Here is a 20556-nt window from a genome sequence, read left to right as displayed (position 1 = left end):
CATACTATCAAAATATCTGTTGTTGATTAGTCGTTCAGTGTCCAACTCTTTGAGACCTCATGAACTGTAGCCTGCGCAGCTCCTCTGTCCATGGAATTCTCCAGGCAAGAATACTGGAGTGGGTTGCCATTTCCTTCTCCAGGGGATCTTCCTGACCTAGGAATCGAACCCAGGACTCCTGTATTGCAGGCAGATACTTTATTATCTGAGCCACCAAATCTGTATTTATTTTTAATTATGGACTTACATGGGCTTCCCAGGTGGTGCTAGTGGTAAAGAATCCACCTGCCAATGCAGGAGACATAAGAGGCCTGAGTTTGATCTGTGAGTTGGAAAGATTCCCTTGGAGGAGGGCATGGCAACCCACTCCAGTATTATTGCCTGGAGAATCCCATGGACAGAGGAGCCTGATGTGCTTACAGTCCATAGGGTCACACCGAGTCAGACACGGCTGGAGAGACTTAGCACGCATGCACATGAACTTATATAACCATTGTCATACATTAAATATTAAATATTTTTTCTCATTTTAAGACAAAAGTAAATATAAAGTTTATTTTATTCCTATCTCCCAAAGGATGTCTTTTCACATGCTCTTGACAGACATGCCTTAGTTACTATCTGTGTATCTTGGTTTCCATTAGGGCATTTTTCACTCTGCATTGTAGCTTCCTGATTGTCACATCTTGTTCAGTCTGTGGGGTGCTTGTTCCTCCACTTTCAAGACCCCTACTTTAGACTGTAAAGTCTATTGGAAGGGAGTTTCCTATGTGTTGAATTTTGATCATTATTTATTCTTAGATATTACTACAGTCCTGATATATAATAAGAGCTTAGTAAATATGTTTTTAATAAGTATGTGAGCTCTTATCCCTGCCTCACCATCATCACACTGGTACTTACTTCCATTTCCTGCTCCTGAACTCCAAAACTCTGTCAGACAGATATGTCCCAAGACTGTTGACTCCTCTCAAACTTAAGCTAGTAAGGTCGTGTTCTCATTCTCTCCCCATCCAAAGACTTAGGGCTCCCAATACATATATAATTCAGGGAGGAACTTCTGCCCTCACCTAACTCATCTTATGCCGTGCAGTGTAAACTGGCTACCATGACTTCAGTATGAGTTACTCCCTCTGGTTGCACCATCACATTCATGGATAAAGTTGTAAGAAATGGCTCTCAACTTAACTGTGGCTATATTTTTTTTCCCCCAAAATCAAAAGAATGGCTAGGACTCCATGCCAGGGTTCAAGAAAAGTATGTTAGTGAGTGTCAGAATCAACTTCCTGGCCAAGTTGGGTCCTACACCCTTTGGTGAAGTCATTCCAAACTTGACAACCAACCCTTCAAAAATGAACCTAAGTAGGTGCCATACAAAGCCCTGTAACTCTTGCTTGGTTCCATAAAGCATCCATGGAGTACCCCCAAAAGGGACTGTTGAATTACCTTCATGTAATAGTTGACTATTTTACTCCTTCTCCTCTTCCTCCTCCTGCTTTTCTCTATTTTTAAAATTCTGGCAACATTTTTCCTTCAGTGATCCCAGACCTCCTCCAACCATACACTTCCATTTGTATCAGAAGGTTGCTTCAGTATTGAGAAATATTGGAAATTTTTTTCTATTATTATAACATCTGAAGTTGAATTAAGAAATATGATTGAAAGTTTCATCAGCATACCATTCTAAGGAGTGTTGTTTGATTTAAAGATGAAATACTATATATGCTGAGAAGGTATTTGCACAACTCAGTGAAACCTGTCCTTTGTAATAAAATATAAGCCCCTGTTTGCCTCTAGACATTTGAATTCTGGTTAAAATATAGGCCACTAAGCTAGTTAACCGGTAGCTCATATGGTAAAGAATCTGCCTGTAATGCAGGAGACCTGGGTTCGATTCCTGGGTTGGGAAGATCCCCTGAAGGAGGACATGGAAACCAACTCCAGTATTCTTGCCTGAAGAATTTCATAAACAGAGGAACTTGGCAGGGACAATCCATGGCATCCCAAACAGTCAGACATGACTGAGTGACTAATATTTTCACTTTCATAAGCTAGTTTATAGCTAAGGTTGACGCTATTCAATCTCTGCCTTTTGTTTTTCTTCCCTGTGATCCTACTTTTTTCTTCTTTTCTAATTTGTGTTTTCTGTTATCTTGTTTGTGGGGTTCCCATTGGCCTGCTTTGTCTTTGCTGGAGAGAGAGATTAAAAGGCAGTTTCCTTTCCTTCTCAGACCTTGGAATTAGTTCCGTGCTCCCACTGTTACTTTGCTGCCACTCCTCTTTATTGCTGGTCAACATGTACCCAGATTTATCTCTATTCCTGTCATCTTGATGGATGTGAGCTACTGGAAGGCACTGCCCATGCCTGGCTACCATGTTGCTACCCAACAACTAGCAGAACCTCTGGCAAATAGCAGATGCTCATAAATATCTGCCGAATGTAAACAATTTGAACTATTTCTGGATTCTCTGGTCTTGTCTTCTCCACTTCATTTTAGAGTATTTAGTACTCTATCTAGGAGCAACTGGATAATGAAAGAAAGGATCTGTGTCCTCATCTCTATCTTTACTTCCCAGGTGATGTTATCACTCACTCCCCCTTTAATGGCTTTGCTGCTACTAACTCTAAAATGTAGTTTCTCCAGCCTGGACCTTTCCCCTGAATTCCAGACTTATATTCTTAACTGCCTATTAGTGACTCCTTCTCTTGGTGTCTGTCTAAAAGTTATCTCAAACGGAGAATAATAAAAAAAAATGAGCTCTTGATTTTTCCCCAGACTTGCTCCCTCTGGGGTGTTTTCAAAACAAACACCTTAGAATTATGTTTAACTCCTCTCTGTTTCACATCTTATCTCCATGCATCAGCAAAATCCTGCCCAGAATAATCTAACCCAGAAATCTCCAAGGCTTGCACCCTGGCTTCACTCTGATCTCTTTAAATGTCCTCTTTTTAGAGAGTTCTCCTTGATCACTCTCTAAATTTGTAACATCTCCCTCTTTGCCTCTCCTGTTCTGGAAGCTTTTACTCTGTTTTTTTTTTTTCTCCCTAGCACTTATTATCAGACATAGCATAGGTTCACTTTTAATATTTATTTATCCTCATCCCCCCATTAACTTACTGAGAGCACAGACTGTTCTCTTCACCACTGCTTGAAACCTCAGCACTTGGAACACTGCTGGGCACCTGCTAGGACCTCAGGCAACACTTACACTTATTCAGTGAATAAATTGAGAAACAAATGAATAGAAAACTGAAACGCAGATCAGTAAGATATGTTTGTACTAGGTTACCACTTGGCCAAAAATGAAGTCTAAGAGAAAAAAAAATACCAAGTACAATAATTTTTAAAATGACTATTGATGGGTATTATTTTTCTGTTCCCCATTATGAAATTTTTTCCTGCCACCTTTATGAAATGTTAAAAGCTGAAAAGTTAGGGATTTCCCTGGTGGTCCAGTGGTTAAGAATCTGCTTGCCAATGCAGGGGACATGGGTTCAATCCCTGGTCCTGGAAGGTCCCACATGCCGTGGAGCAACTAAGCCTGTGCATGCACCCCAACTATTTAGCCTGTGCTCTAGAGCCCGTGAGCCGCAGCTACTGAGGCCCACATGTCAACAGCCAGTGCTCCACAGTAAGAGAAGCCACCGTAATGAGAAGCCTGAGCACCACAACTAGAGAGTAGCCCCTGGGGCTCGCCACGACTAGAGAAAGCGTGCACTCACCAATGAAAACCCAGCGCAGCCATAAATAAGCAAATAAATAAAATTTTTAAAAATCTGAAAAGTTAACACATTCTATGAGAATACCTAACCTTTTAAAAGAGGACAAAGACTATAACTCTGGTTATGATGAAAAAGGCATACCATTGTCTTAGATTGGTATGAATTTGAGATGTCTTAACTGTGGTGTTGGAGATTCTTGAGAGTCCCTTGGACTGCAAGGAGATCAAACCAGTCAATCCTAAAGGTAATCAGTCCTGAATATTCATTGGAAGGACTGATGCTGAAGCTGAAGCTCTAATACTTTGTCCACCTGATGCGAAGAACTGACTCATTGGAAAAGAGCCTGATGCTAGGAAAGATTGAAGCCAGGAGAAGAAGGAGACAGTAGAGGATGAGATGGTTGGATGGCATCACTGACTCAATGGACATGAGTTTGAGCAAGCTCTGGGAGTTGGTGATGGACAGGGAAGTCTGGCATGCTGCAGTCCATGGGGTCACAGAGTCAGACATGACTGAGTGACTAAACTGACTGATTGACTGATTCTTCTATAAATGTATCAGTTATCTTGAATATCAAGTATTTTCTCTTGAAATAGAGACTGTTATGATAATCATTTAGCTGATAAGTCAAATTTGGTACCAGTTCTTTTTCTTTTTACTACTCATAAATTTCTAAAACCTTTTCCATTTATACTCTCCTTTTACCCTTTTTTAAAAAAATTTTATTTTATTTTTAAACTTTACAATATTGTATTAGTTTTGCCAAACATCGAAATGAATCCGCCACAGGTATATCCATGCTCCCCATCCTGAGCCCTCCTCCCTCCTCCCTCCCCATACCATCCCTCTGGGTCGTCCCAGTGCACCAGCCCCAAGCATCCAGTATCGTGCATCGAACCTGGACTGGCGACTCGTTTCATACATGATATTATACATGTTTCAATGCCATTCTCCCAAATCTCCCCACCCTCTCCCTCTCCCACAGAGTCCATAAGACTGATCTATACATCAGTGTCTCTTTTGCTGTCTCGTACACAGGGTTATTGTTACCATCTTTCTAAATTCCATATATATGTGTTAGTATACTGTATTGGTGTTTTTCTTTCTGGCTTACTTCACTCTGTATAATAGGTTCCAGTTTCATCCACCTCATTAGAACTGATTCAAATGTATTCTTTTTAATGGCTGAGTAATACTCCATTGTGTATATGTACTAGGGATGCAAGGATTCTTCAATATCCGCAAATCAATCAATGTAATACACCACATTAACAAATTGAAAAATAAAAGCCATATTATTATCTCAATAGATGCAGAGAAAGCCTTTGACAAAATTTAACATCCATTTATGATAAAAACTCTCCAGAAAGCAGGAAAAGAAGGAACATACCTCAACATAATAAAAGCTATATATGACAAACCCACGGCAAACATTATCCTCAATGGTGAAAAATTGAAAGCATTTCCTCTAAAGTCAGGAACAAGACAAGGGTGCCCACTTTCACCATTACTATTCAACATAGTTTTGTAAGTTTTGGCCACAGCAATCAGAGCAGAAAAAGAAATAAAAGGAATCCAAATTGGAAAAGAAGAAGTAAAACTCTCACTATTTGCAGATGACATGATCCTCTACATAGAAAGCCCTAAAGACTCCTTTTACCCTTTCAGCACCATAATGAGATGAGAAAATTGGGCCACAGAAGAGTTAAGTGACATACCCAAGATTGCAAAGTCAGTTAGTGCAGAATTAAGATTGAATTCAGGTCTCAGTCCTCAACATCTTTACAAGCTGAGCTATGCTAAAGACACGATCTTGTATCAGGAAAGCTTCTCAAAAGCTTCTCTTTTACTTTTCTGGTTATTGAAAGAGAAATTTCTTAATTGATATATTTCATTCTACAACATATGAAAGAGCTAAAGAATTCTAGAAAGTAGACAAAAGCAGATGATAACCACACTTCTAGCTAAAAACCATGTGCAACTGGCAAACAGCAGTGATGTGGTTTTGTTGTTAAGAGCATGTTTGTGTGGACTATGTCCTACTTGAGCAGTGGGTTCTAGAAGTGTTTTAGATGGCTTGGGTGCTGGTGATATAGTATAGTATATGCTTTGGTCTAATTCTGACATTTATAAAACAAGTTTCCCAAACATTAGCTATAATTGGTTTAATTGTTCTAGGTTATGCAATGTATTAGTTTTATGCATAACATGTCATAAAATTTATTCCTTTGTGTACCTGCAGAGCTAGATGTGTTCTTAACATGTCAAAAACTGGCAATGCCATTTCATTTCACAATCTCGAATTTTCTTGAGAGTGAATGTGGCATCTTAAGTATATGTTGCTGTGTAGTTATGTCTGCAAACTATTGCTTGGCATCTGGTGTTGAAGCATATTTTTTTTTAAAATTTCATATATTCCTTAATGTCAGATTTACTCAGTCAATTCTCTTTCAGGTTTAATGGTTTTGTAGTATTGTCTTCTGATCTGAATGTTTAAAAGATCCATTGACTTGCATCAGATGTATTTCAGTAGAATGAATACATTCTATTGTCAGATTGATACCCTATAGACTTAAAGTTATTTAAAGTCTAGAAAATTAGAAGTGCAATAATATTTTGTTATTTATGTATTTTGCTGATCAGTAAGATTAATTTCTACATAGTCTTAATCTGTATCTAATCTTTTCATTTTTCTCTGCACCTTCCTGCACCCTTTTTACTTTCTGATGTGACCTAGAACAAAATGTTTCTTTCCTATTCTCCCTGTAATCAGAACATTCTGTACAGGCCTTTGTTTTATCACTTATAATGTTAATATTGTAATCATTTGCTTATACTTCTCTTCCTTAACTTAAGGCCATAAGATGTGTCATTTATCTTTGTTCCTCTAGCATTATGCTATGCCAGATACATAGTAGATATTCAATGTTTACTGAACAAGATTTCCAAAGACTGTTTACTTTCTTCATGATAAAGACGTCAAATAAAACATAGTAGGCTGTTTCAGGCTATGCATGAGAGACTTTGGGAGGCCCAAGTTTATTTCAGCAGTTTAATATTCTGTCATAATGTAGTAGGCAGCTTCTGAAAGTGCCTCCAGTAATCTCTGGCACCTGCTATTCATGTCTATGGGCTAGATCTAGTAACTTGCTCCTAACAGAAAGACCTAGTAACTTGCTCTTAACAGAAAGAACATGGCAAAAATGATGGAATGACATTTCCAAGATTAGATAGGAAAAAAGTGACCTCTGGGATTTCCACAGCTGTCTGGTGGCTAAGACTCCAAGCTCCCAGTGCAGGGGGTCAGGGTTTGATCCCCGGTCAGGGAACTAAATCCCACATGCCACAACTAAGACCTTGCATGCCAAAACCAAATGATTCCATATGCTGCAAGGAAGATCGAAGCTCCTGTGGGCCGAAACTTTGATCCAGCACGGCCAAATAAATAAATATAGCTTCCTGACTTGCAGGCTTTGTTGAAACAAGTACCATGCTGGAAATGCTCACATAACAAGAAACTAAGGGTCGCCTCTAGCCAACAGACAACTAGGAACTCAAATCCTCGATGTGACAGTCTACAAGGAACAGAATCCTGACACCAACCACTTGGGTGAGCTTGAAAGTGGATCCTTACCCACTGAAGCCTTGAGATGATTACAGGCCCTGAGGGCATCTTTTATCCTGATTGTGGGCATCTTGGGTATAGTCTGTGAAAAGCCCTGGAGCACAGAACCCACCTAAGTAAGCAACACACTGATTTCTCCTATATAGAAGCTTTGAGTTAAAAATGTGAGACCACTGGCAGTCCAGTGGTTGGGACTTGGCACTTTCACTGCCATATTGTTGTTTTTATTCAAATGCTAAGTCATGTCCAACTCTTTGTGACCCCATGAACTGCAGTACGCCAGGCTTCCCTGTCCTTCTCTATTGTCCAGAGTTTGCTCAAACTTATATCCACTGAATGGGTGATGCTATCCAGCAATTGCATCCTCTGTCACCCCCTTTTCCTCTTTTCCTCACTGCTCTGGTCTGGGTTCAATCCCTGGTTGGGGAACTAAGATCCCTCAAGCCAAGTGGCTTGACAGAAAAGAAAAAAAAAAAAAAAAAAAAAACTGTTGTTTCAAACAACTGTTTTGAGATAATTGTTACAAAGCAGTAGGTATGCAGCCTATGGTGGTGCTAGTTGTAAAGAGTCTGCCTGCCAATGCAGCAGACATGAGACGCAGGTAGGGAAGATCCCCTGGAGGAGGGTATGGCAACCCACCCCACTATTCATGCCTGGAGAATCCCCATGGAGAGAGAAGTCTGGTGGGCTACAGTCCATGGGCTTGCAAAAGAGTCAGACACGACTGAAGCAACTGAGCACGTACATGTGAAGATAACATCAGTAGTTTGCTTTTAAAAACAGAAATCAGAGACAGAAGAATTGAAATAAAATCTATTTACTTTACTTGTCAGAACAATCTAGGTATGCCTAGTATTTTAATAACTAGGTCAATATTCCAGCTGCAAAAGCTTGCCTTTCCCATTATGGTTTTCTGTTATTACACAAAACAATTTTACACATATGGGGAGAGGCTGCCACATTTGAAAAGGAGGAGATAGTGATCAAGACAGGTCATCCTGGAACCAAATTAAACTGCTACTGCATTGAACGAGGGCTTACTGGAAAGAGACCCTCATTTTCATTCTGACATCAATAAACATTTTTTCAAATCAGGGGGTTAGTCAAGTGCCTCCAATTTTTATTTATTACTTTGAATTAGTTTTTATTCCAATACCAAAGAAAGGCAATGCCAAGGAATGTTCAAACTACAGTGCAATTGCACTCATTTCACATGCTAGCAAGATAATGTTCAAAATCCATCAAGTTAGGGTTCAACTGTACCTGAACTGAGAACTTCTAGATGTACTAGTTGGATTTACAAAAGGCAGAGGAACAAGAGGTCAAATTGCCAACATCTGTTGGATCATAGAAAAAGCAAGGGAATTCCCAAAAAACCCCAACTACTTCTGCCTCATTGACTCCACTAAAGCCTTTGACTGTGTGGATCACAACAAATCATGGGAAATTCTTATGGGATGGGAATACTAGACCACCATACAAGATCAAGAAGCAACAGTTAGAACCAGACATGGAACAAGGGACTGGTTCAAAATTGGGAAAGGAATATGTCAAGGCTGTATATTGTCACCCTGCTTATTTAACTTATATGCAGAGTACATCATGTGACATGCTGGGCTGGATGACTCACAAGATGGAATCAAGATTGCTGGGAGAAATAGCAACAACCTCAGGTATGCAGACGATACCACTCTAATGACAGAAAGCAAAGAGAAACAAAAGAATCTATTGATGAAAGTGAAACAGGAGAGTGAAAAAGCTGGCTTAAAACTCAGCATTAAAAAAACTAAGATCATGGCATCCAGTCCCATCACTTCGTGGCAAATAGTTGGGGAAAATGTGGAAATATTGACAGGTTTTATTTTCTTGAGCTCCAAAATCACTGCAGATGGGGACTGCAGCCATGAAATTAAAAGACACTTGCTCCTTGGAAGAAAAACTATGAGAAACCTAGACAGCGTATTAAAAAGCAGAGACATCATCTTGCTGACAAAGGTCCTTATAGTCAAAGCTATGGTTTTTCCAGCAGTCATGCACAGATGTGAGAGCTGGACCATAAAGAAAGCTGAGTGCCAAAGAATTGGTGCATTCAAATTGTGGTGCTGGAGAAGACTCTTGAGAGTCCCTTGGACAGCAAGGATATCAAACCAGTCAATCCTAAAGGAATCAATCCTGAATATCCACTGGAAGGACTGATGCTGAAGCTGAAATTCCAATACTTTGGCCACCAGATGCGAAGAGTCAACTCACTGGGAAAGACCTTGATGCTGGGAAAGACTGAGGACAAGAGGAGAAGGGATCGGCAGAGGAGGAGATGCTTGGATGGCATCACTGACTCAGTGGACATGAGTTTGAGCAAATTCCAGGAGACAGTGAAGGATAGGGAAGCCTGGTGTGGTGCAGTTCATGGGGTTGCAGAGTCAGATATGACTTGGCCATTGAGCAACAAAAACTTTGAATTGAGGCATTACAGGTTACTATTAAAACACAAAAACAAACACAAACATTATATGGTAAGAATAATGCATTGAAGTCATGTGTATGGGGTAATGGAGCAGCTGACAACATGGGATTCTGTCAGTGTGTTTCTGAAGAGTCGGCAGTGCACAGCAGACCAGTATCCAACAAAACCAGCTACACAAGGGCTTGACGAGCGGCAGCCTCGGGTGTGATGGTGCATGATCTCAAGTTTTCAATCTGAGACCTCCCCCCCCCAAAAAAAGAATAATGCATTGTACTTTCATTCACTAATGAGTGTACCCATTTAGTTTACTGGATCAGTCAATTAAGAAGTAACTAAGCTCTGAAAGCTGAAAGCCTGGAAAGTTGGGTTGTGGTTAAATAAATCAGGAAAAATTCCCATAGACTAGGGATTAGGGGGTGCTATAATGAATGTATAGCACAAGTAGGAAAGAACAAAATGAATATTCAAGGTACATTCATGAATAGCCTGTTCATTTTTTAAATTAACTGGGGCATTTATCAGGGTATCTGAAAGTCAGTGGATACTAAGTTGATATTTACTGATTGTTTTCAGGGGACATGGTGTGTGCCAAAAATTGAGATAATAAAACTACAATACTTGGTTAAAAATAAAAGGTGATGTACCTTAAGAACTGCATAAAAAGGTGCCACAGAAATTCAGATTTGGAGAGAATGAGAAAAGGGTCTTGAGGCAGCAGAGCCTTTGCAAAGGCTGTAGTTAAGAGACTGCCCATCTCCCCTTTCCCCGTCTCAACTTATAAGTCCCTTTTTCAGATAGATCTCTCCTATTACCCCGGCTAAAATCAGTCCCGCCTCAGGAGTCGCTGTTCCCTCGGCCACTAGTTTACACTCAGTTCACAGCACTTCACACAACCTGCGATTGTTTTGCTTACTAATTTTATCCCTACCTTCCCAATTAGCCTTTAAACTTCGGGATGGCAGAAACAAGTCCGCCTTGTTCACTGGGGTGTGCCGGGCATAAAGTATGTGCTCATTAGACACTTGCTGGATGACCCAGTGTAAAATGTGAAGTCAAAACAGGGTGCTGGTGGAGGGATGGAAAAACGCTGCGTGTCAGGACGTGGACTCCTAACGTAGCTCTTACTCCGAAGAGCTCCGTCCGAGCCATCTTTACACAACGTGCTCCGAGCCTCCAGGAGGGATCCTCGGGGGTGGACAGGCGCTGTGTAGCCAAAGAGGGCGGGCGCGGCTTTTCCTCCGCTACTCCAATATCCCGCCCCCCCAGTCTGGACCGCACCCCCTCCCGATCCTCCATCACTTCCGGGCCCCCACACCCTCTCCGGGCCCGGGGACCAGAGCACGTCCCGGACCCCTCCTCCACTCGCAGGGCGTGGGGACTGTTAACTGCCCGCAACGGCGCAGGGCGGTGCCGCCCCCGCCCGGCGCCCTCCGCCCTCCGCATCCCCCGCCCAGCTCCGCCGCCACGGTCACCCCATTCATCCAGCGGCCGTGCCCGCCAATCACCGCGCACCCATGGCGCCACATCTGGCGATGGGGCGGGGCCGCGCCCAGCGCGCGCTCTCGTCCTCTCCCTGCCGGGGCTCGTGCAGGCCGGGGTCATTCCCCGGCAGTGACCAGCCTCCGCCCCTCGGTGACCCTGCGGGGACTTGGGTGGGGGTGAGGAGGCGGAGAGCTGCGCTGCTTGGAAGGCGGGGTCTTGGGTTCTGAGGGTAGTTAGGGCCTCGGAGGAAGAATGGAAAGCGGTCCTGATCTCGCAGCAGCCAGCCCCTCAAGAGAAACCCTAGATCCCTTCTTAGGAGTTGAACATGGACATCCTGGATGAAAGCCAGGAATCCTAGCCTCTGGACCGCCAGGGCTGGAGGCTAGAAACAGTGGTTCTGGCTCTCTCCTGGCCTCCTCGTCCCCCCACCCCGCACCCCCCACAAAGCAAAAAATGTTTCAAAGAGGCAAACACTGTAGACACAGGTACAAAGTTTATTATTAGGGACACAGTGCAACATATGGGAGAGCACACAGACAAGCAGTTTATTTATTTAAGTCAGAAGCAAGACAGAAATACATACTCCGAGAAAAAGGGAATGGGCATCCTCTCTGGTGAGGAGGAGCATAGTAAAGAGATGATTTTCTTTCTTTTTTTTTTTTTTAAAGGATTTCATTTTCCCAGTTAGACATTGGAAATTTTTTTTTTTTTTTTTTTTACTGAGACACATGGTTTGCAAGATCTTAGTCCCTGTCCAGGGATGGAACACATGCCCCGTGCAGTGGGAGCTCAGAGTCTTAACTAGTGGATCTTTAGGGTAGTCCCATAAAGAGGTCGGAGAAGGCAATGGCACCCCACTCCAGTACTCTTGCCTGGAAGATCCCATGGATGGAGGAGCCTGGTGGGCTGCAGTCCATGGGGTCGCTAAGATTCAGATACGACTGAGCGTCTTCACTTTCACTTTTCACTTTCATGCATTGGAGAAGGAAATGGCAACCCACTCCTCCAGTGTTCTTGCCTGGAGAATCCCAGGGATGGGGGAGCCTGGTGGGCTGCCACCTATGGGGTCACACAGAGTCGGACACGACTGAAGCGACTTAGCAGCAGCAGCAGCAGCAGCAGCTTAAAGAGGTGGTTTAAATTCCTTATATAGTATAATCCTTCTGGGTCTTAGTTTATCTTTGACCAATTATTTCTTTTTCACACATGACCAGTCCTAGGACACTTGCCAACATGAGTGTGAATCTTTTTGCTAAGATGGATCCCACTACAGAAGCCTGGGAAGGTATGTCCACCATTATTATGGGGTGGTGTCCTCTCCCATTTTGATCCCCAAGGAGCTTTCCTGTGGATGTATGCATAAGGAAGTTTTCCTTGACCTCAGGAGTGGTAATCTTATCTCTTTACTTCAGCAGAGCTCGGCTTCTGCCACTCTCTTTGTTCTTGGAGTATCTGGGTGAGAACAAAGTTTGTTTTACTCCACTTGACTGAATACCAGCTGTCCGACCCAGGGTCCCATTTGTTTCCTACTTCAGTCCTGACTGCAGTGGTCCCATGCCCCTTGGACACAGAGAACCCTGAGGAACATCCAGACTAGCACAGAGGATGCTCCCAGTCCTGAGACGGGCCATTGGGTGGAATTGCGTGGAGCGGAAGAAAACGGGAAGATGAATGAACAATAAAACGTGTCTTTGGGCAGCTCATCCCAAGTGTGATGCTAGGGAAGGGGTGGAGGAGAAGCCTGAAGTTCTTAGGCATCTTTCACAGTCATCTTTTATAACCCAGGAATTAGCCTGCATCGTAGACTTTGCTAATGCTTGTCCAGGCTGCTGAAAGTGGGGGTAAAACAAAAGGCTGCTTCTGTTCAGGTAAAGTTACATTTATTTTTGTATCTTCAAAAACTGATGATGTTGACAATATCTCTCCTAGTATGTTTCATAAATGGGCTTTTGTTTTTCTTCTGAACTATCTACCGTAATGTCTTATTCACCATTAGGTGAAGAATTAGGAAGAAACCCAGTGGCTTTTCTGTTGGTGGCAAAGGTCACTCTCTCCTCCCTCCCCCTCTCTCCTCCCTCTCACCCAAAACCTTAAGGCACAGAAAGCAGTTTGACCACAAATGCCACTAGATATTTTCACTTCTCACCTAATGCCCCTAACCAGTCTGTTGTGATAGATATTATCACCTATTTAGACATCAGAACAGGCTCAGATATTAATCTGGCTAAAGTCAGTTTGTACGTCACAAAGTCTGGCCCTTTTCCACTCTTCTTCACCCCCAGATGATGGAATCCATAATAAATGGAGGGTAGAAAGGAATCTAATGCTTTTGGCATTCTTAGCTAAGGTTGGCACATCTAGCCCAGTGCCAGCGCTTCTTAGAGTTGGGTTTTCATTGCTTGCAAACTCTGTGAAGTACAGTTTCTGTGTCAGAACTTTGAAAGGTAGAAGGAGAGTTCCTTGAAGCTCTGAAATACTAGGTCACATGTGAGCTGATGCCTTTTATGATCCTAGTCTGACATGAAACAAAATCCCTTTTCTTAATTAAGTATTGCCAGGCTGGATATGGGAGGACTGCCCAGACCTTGCTCAGGAACTTCAGTCTTTGTGGCAACCAGAGTACAGAAAAGTTGGATCAAAGAGTTAATTAGGTCACAGAATGCTTTTTGGAGAAAGTAGCAAACTATGATTCGATTTTGACTTAACACACACACAAAGTATATTTAGAACAATGTGGGTATGTGAATCTTACTTTTTCAGCTATAAATTTTATGAAATCTAAACAGAGATCAATTTTTTGTTGAAAATTTTGTCTTCTGAATTGGGAAGTACGATAAATACCCTGGATTTTGAAAACCCCCACACACAAAAATACTGTAAAGTATCTCCTTTTTTCCTATTGATTACATTTTGAAATTGTAACATTTTGGATATAGTAGGTTAAGTAAAATATATTTTAAAAATTGGTTTCACTAATTCTAGAATATGCCTAAAGAATTGAAAATGGGACCCAGATACTTGTATATCAATGTTCCTAGCAGCATTATTCATAATAACCAAAAGATGGTCACACCCAAATTTCCATCAACAGATGACTCAATAACCAAAATTTGATGTATGTAATGAAGTATTGTTCAGCCTCAAAGAGGCATAACGTTCTGACACGTGGTACTATAGAGATGAACCTTGAAAACATGCTAAGTGAAACAAGCCAGCCACAAAGGGAAAAATATTATATGATTTCATTCACATAAGTAGTCAAATTTATAGAGACATAAAGTAGAATAGAGATTATAGGGGTCTAGGGAAGAGGGAGATGGGAGTTAGTATTTAATGAGTACAGAATTTCTGTTTGGGATGATGAAAATGTTCTGGAAATGGATAGCGATGATGGTTGCACAACATTGTGTACTTTAATGCCACTGAACTGTACATTTAAAAGTGGTCAAAATGTGAATTTTGTGTATACTTTACCACAATGCAGTTTGAAAAATTGATTTTACTTTTTCCTTTGAAAAAATGTGGCTTCCAAAACAATTATCTGCCAATTACAATTTAATTTGAAAACACACACACGCACAGAATATGACTTCTAGAAAATTTAAAATTATATAAGTGGCTTTCTCCTTATGTTCTATTAGATGGCAGTAGGTGAAACAATTGGGAACCCTGGGGGAGGATGAGTAAATTTCTGCGATGAGGGGTTCACTAATGTCCATGACACCAGGAAGTCTGTTTTACAAGGAGGGCAGGAGGGTAGCAGATAGTGATGAACCCAAAGATTTAGAATTTGGTGGAATATGCTATGTATAAAAAGGCATATGAGGAAAAGCCTGGGTCAAAGGAGAGCATGCACAGTAAGATTTAATGTAGGTGGGGCTTCCTCTGTGGCTGCAGTGAGAACCTTCTACAGATAGTATTTCCTTTACTGTAACAGGATAAGTTGACAGTAAGCCCAGTGTAATGTTCTTTAATTGTTATGGGATCAAATTAGTACCTAGGGTGAAAGAGCTTTCTAATCTGAGGCAAGAGGCTCAAGTGAGGTGAGAGGTATAGGTGAGGCACAATTAATGTTAATCACAAGCATGAGCTTCTTTTTCACTGTGATCATAGCGATGCTTTCTATCTGTTCTGGCTTCTGAAGAGAAGCTTAAGCTTTGGGGCTATTTATACCAGTGCCACATGTTTGATCTTTTATACAAAACTGTGAGAAGGTTCACTTGTTATGACTCCTTGATACTTCAACTGTAGAAACCCACTTTTCCAAACTTCTCTGGTGGTCCAGTGGTTCAGCCTACATGATTCCCCTGCAGGAGTCACAGATTCGATCCCTGGTTGTTGAATTAACATCAAGCTTTCTGAGTGGCATGGTCAAAATAAAAAGAGAAAAGAAACCCACTGTTCAAAACATTGCACTGTTTTAAGTTTAAGAATGTTCTTGGAGAATGACTGTCTTCATGTGTCCAACATTGTCCTATTTGTGAGGTTTTCAACCACCCAGAAGCCGGGCAAGTAAGGACCCAAACACAGAATGTGCACTAGGCCTGAGGACAAATGGTATGGGAGAAGATGGAGAGACACCAGTTAAGACAAATTCCACTGTTGGGCATTGCTGACACTCGGAAGCCAGTGTGAGAGCCAAGACCCAGAACTGATGCGGGGCTGATCTTGTGGGTTCTCAGGGATTTAAGCCTGACCCCAGCACGTGCTTTTGAACTGTGGTGTTGGATAGGGCTCCCGAAAGTCCCTTGGACTGCAAGGAGATCCAACCAGTCCATCCTGAAGGAAATCAGTCCTGATATTCACTGGAAGGACTGATGCTGAAGGTGAAGCTCCAATATTTTGCCACCTGATTCGAAGAGCCAACTCATTGGAAAAGACCCTGATGCTGGGAAAGATTGAAGGCAGGAGGAGAAGGGGATGACAGAGGATGTGATGGTTGGATGGCATCACTGACTCATTGGACATGAGTTTGAGCAAGCTTTGGGAGATGGTGAAGAACAGGGAAGCCTGGTGTTCTGTAGTCCATGGGGTCGCAGACAGTCGGACAGGACTGAGCGACTGAACAACAACAACCAGCACATCCTTACAGCCTTCCACACACTTTAGGAAACAGTCCAAGTCTTTGAGCTTGCCCCAGATTAAGGATGGCCATCACTTGGGCTGGACACCAAGTCCAGCCTGTGCAGAATGATGTAGGCATCTACAGAAGTAAAATATCATCTGAGTTGGGCTGAAACTGACTCTAACCCTGGGAATATAGGGGGGAAAACCCAAGTTCACAGAAGAAAAATCTCTACATCTAGAATATGAATTCAATACTCTACAAAAAAAATGCAGGGATATTCTCTGTGCAAATGAAATCAGATGCATAGTATATGCTAAACTGTACCAAATAAGTTTTTATCCTCTCAATTTATATTTATTGCTGTTTTTATTTTTTAATATAAATTTATTTAATTGGAGGCTAATTACTTTACAATGTTGTATTGGTTTTGCTATACATTAACGTGAATCCGCCACTATTGCTGTTTTTAGATTAGTGTAGCTTAGTTCTTTTTAAAGATCTCTGTACGGTCTAAGATTATATCCTTGTCTGACTATTTAGTAATTATCAAAATTCAGTACCTGGACCAATGTTTATAGCGTTGTTTTGTTGCTGGTATGGAGGGGATGGGTAAGGAGTATATTTTTAATACTACCCAAATTCTCACATCCTAATCTCAATGAAAATTGTGTCTTTGATGGGACTTTACCCTTAACTTCTATTGTAATGGCCAGATCATGGCTAGGACTTTGCATTATGTTTTTAGATATCACAAGTCCTTGAGTTACTAATGTGAATTATTCCTGTTTGTTAGTTTTGAAAAGAAAGCTATTTCTGTCCATTATTTAAGACATTCCATGGCTGGTGACTCAGACGGTAAAGAATCTGCTTGCAACGCAGGAGACGGGGTTTCAATCCCTGGGTGAGGAAGATCCCCTGGAGAAGGGAATGGCTACCCACTCCACTATTCTTGCCTGGACAGAGGATTCCGTGGACAGAGGAGCCTGGTGAGCTGCAGTCCATGGGATCAGAAAGAATCAAACACACTGAGCGACTAACCCTTTTACTTCCATGGCTATGTTTGCTCTTGACCATGTGGGAATTAGAGGTAGTTATCTGAAAATAGAGAAGCGTCAACTTTGGCTGGAGTCTCTTAAGTAACAATTGGTTTAATTTAACTTGATAATGATTCTAGCATCCATCACCTCCCACTTCAATGGAAGATGTGAGCATTACAGGGAAACGATGAGGCATGGGGAACAAGCATTCCTATTAAATGCTTCTATTGTCTGAGATTAACTTTACAGATATGGCGCCAAACAGGAGACTATGAAAAATCACTATTATATAAATCAGCAAGTTTCTTGACTCATTTCTTCTTATCTGTAATGCCAGAGAAGACATTTCAACAAGAGATGCTAAGGGACTATGGAATAATCTAAACCTTTTATTCTAGTAATAAGTACGTCATATAAATGTCAAGGTTCCTTAGCTTTTTAAGTGGCTCTGGGAAAGCTCTAGTGATATTATATGTAATGTGATTACAGTGTCTTCACACTAAACTGTCCTGGTGTGAACATTTCTGGGTTCTAAACTTGTGGTAGTAGTTACTGTAGTGATTGATTTTTATGAGCAAAATTAATGGTTATAGTTTTGTATTGTTTCTTGTGTCTTTGTCTCTTGATAAGAAGCCATCTTCCTAAAATCATGTGAATATTTACATAACAGTGTTAATTAGAACTTTAATAGGAAGGGCAGAAACCATTGTTTGTGGCTGTTTCTGTTTCCTAAAGTGTTCATAAATTCCCAAATCCACATCTGTTTTAATGAATACAGATTTTAAAATCAGCTAAGCAGGGCTTCCCTGGTGGCTTAGTGGTAAAGAATCCACGGGCCAAAGCAGGAGACACGGGTTTGATCCCTGATCTAGGAAGATCCCACAAACCTTGAAGCAACTAAACCTGGGCACCACAATGAAGAGTAGCCCACACAGCAATGAAGACACAGCCAAAAATGGATAAATGAATAAATAAATAAAATTATTAAAAACGTCTAAAAAATCAGCTAAGCAACATTATAGCCCTCAATATAAAAGGAAGACAATGATTCGCTCTCAATATTATAGATTAACAAATCAAACTGTCCTTTTATATTGATCTTGTACCTTTTTTGTCATCCTGCTTATTCAACTTATATGCAGAGTACATCATGTGACATACTGGGCTGGATGAAGCATAAGCTGGAATCAAGACTGCTGGGAGAAATATCAATAACCTCAGGTATGAAGATGACACCACCCTTATGGTAGAAAGCAAAGAAGAACTAAAGAGCCTCTTGATGAAAGTGAAAGAGGACAGTGAAAAAGTTGGCTTAAAATTCAACATTCAGAAAACCAAGATCATAGTCTCCGGTCCAATCACTTTATGGCAAATAGATGGGGAAACAATGGAAACAGTGACAGACTTTATTTTCTTGGGGTCCAAAATCACTGCAGATGGTGACTGTAGCCATGAAAGTAAAAGGCGCTTTCTCCTTGGAAGAAAAGTCATGACCAACCTAGACAGCATATTAAAAAGCAGAGACATTACTTTGCCAACAAAGGTCCATCTAGTCAAGGCTATGGCTTTTCCAGTGGTCATGTATGGATGTGAAAATTGGACTGTGAAGAAAGCTGAGAGCCGAAGAATTGATGCTTTTGAGCTGTAGTGTTGGAGAAGACTCTTGAGAGTCCCTTGGACTGCAAGGAGATCCAACCAGTCTACCCTAAAGGAAATCAGTCCTGTATATTCATTGGAAGGAATGATGCTAAAGCTGAAACTCCAATACTTTGGCCACTTGATGTGAAGAACTGAGTCACTAGAAAAAGACCCTGATGCTGGGAAAGATTGAAGGCAGGAGGAGAAGGGTCTGACAGAGGATGAGATGGTTGGATGGCATCACTACCTCAATGGATATGAGTTTGAGTAAGCTCTGGGAGTTGGTGATGGACAGGGAAGCCTGACATGCTGCAGTCCAGGGGCTTGCACAGAGTCAGACACAACTGAGCGACTGAACTAACTGAATGTTTCTTTTCAATTTGAACATGCATCTTTTACACAGTTGTGCAATTTTAGTTCCACCTTTTTGTTTTTTTGGCCTTACCACGTGGCATGTGGGATCCTAGTTCCCTGACTAAGGAGTGAACTTGTGCCCCCTGCAGTAGAAGCTCTGAGGCCTAACCACTAGACCGCCAGGGATTTCCCTGGCTCTACTTTTTTTTAACCTTCTAGTTAACAGTAATGTTTTTCCATTGCTACATTATCTTTTTATAAAATGTCTGTTAAATGACTGCACCACAGCCATTGCCTAGCCATTGGTGCTCAGTGCAAATGTCCAGGCATTGAACCAAACCTATTGAATTCAAAATACAGCTGACCCTTGAACAGGAAGGGAGTCAGGCATACCGATGCCCCAAAGTCCAAAATCCAAACCTAACTTTACAGTGGGCCCTCTGTAACCCAGCTTCTTCTGCATCCTTGGATTCAATCAACCTCAGATCGGTAGTACTGTGGTATTGACTATTGAAAAAAATCTGCCTTTAAGTGGACCCAGTTTGAACTGCCTTTAGCAGTTCAAACCTGTGTTGTTTGAGGGCCAACTGCCCTGGGAGTTGAGAACCCAGTTTTGCTTTACCAAAGGCACTCACGGAGTTTGGGGATCAGGGAAGGAAATAGACACAAAGGCCTGCCCTTCCAGAGTCAAAATGCATCCGCACCTTTTCTCTTTCAAGGAGTTTGACACCCCTATGGAGTATGCCCCAGGCCTGATGTTAAGTGTCTTTGTAGCTTTAGTCCTGTCCCCTTACTGTGAAAGAAATGTGTGACCTCTAATAGCTAAAGAAGTTTGATATGGCCCTTCTACCTCTTTCTGTTAAACTTGAATCTGCAGAAATCTGAGCTTCAGAAGAAGTTTTGGAATTTTAGGGAACTAATTCGGCAACAAAGAGTGAAAAAAAGTGTGCAAAATTTTGACAGCAGGTCACGGAGTCATGTGGCCAGAATGAGGCTCGTGGAGCTGAAAGCTGCACATTTAGGCCTGGTTTGAGATCAGAGCAGAGGGTTTCGGGAGAGGCCATTTAAGTTTCGGGTAACTGAGAGTTTTTTGAGGTTTTTGAGGAGGAAAAATAAGATTCTACCCGGATTAAGAAGTTACTTTGGCAGTGGTGAGAGGGAATC

This window comes from Bos mutus, chromosome 23 (genome assembly GCF_027580195.1).
Source record: "Bos mutus isolate GX-2022 chromosome 23, NWIPB_WYAK_1.1, whole genome shotgun sequence".
NCBI lineage: Eukaryota > Metazoa > Chordata > Mammalia > Artiodactyla > Bovidae > Bos > Bos mutus.
This window is presented reverse-complemented; position numbering follows the sequence as displayed.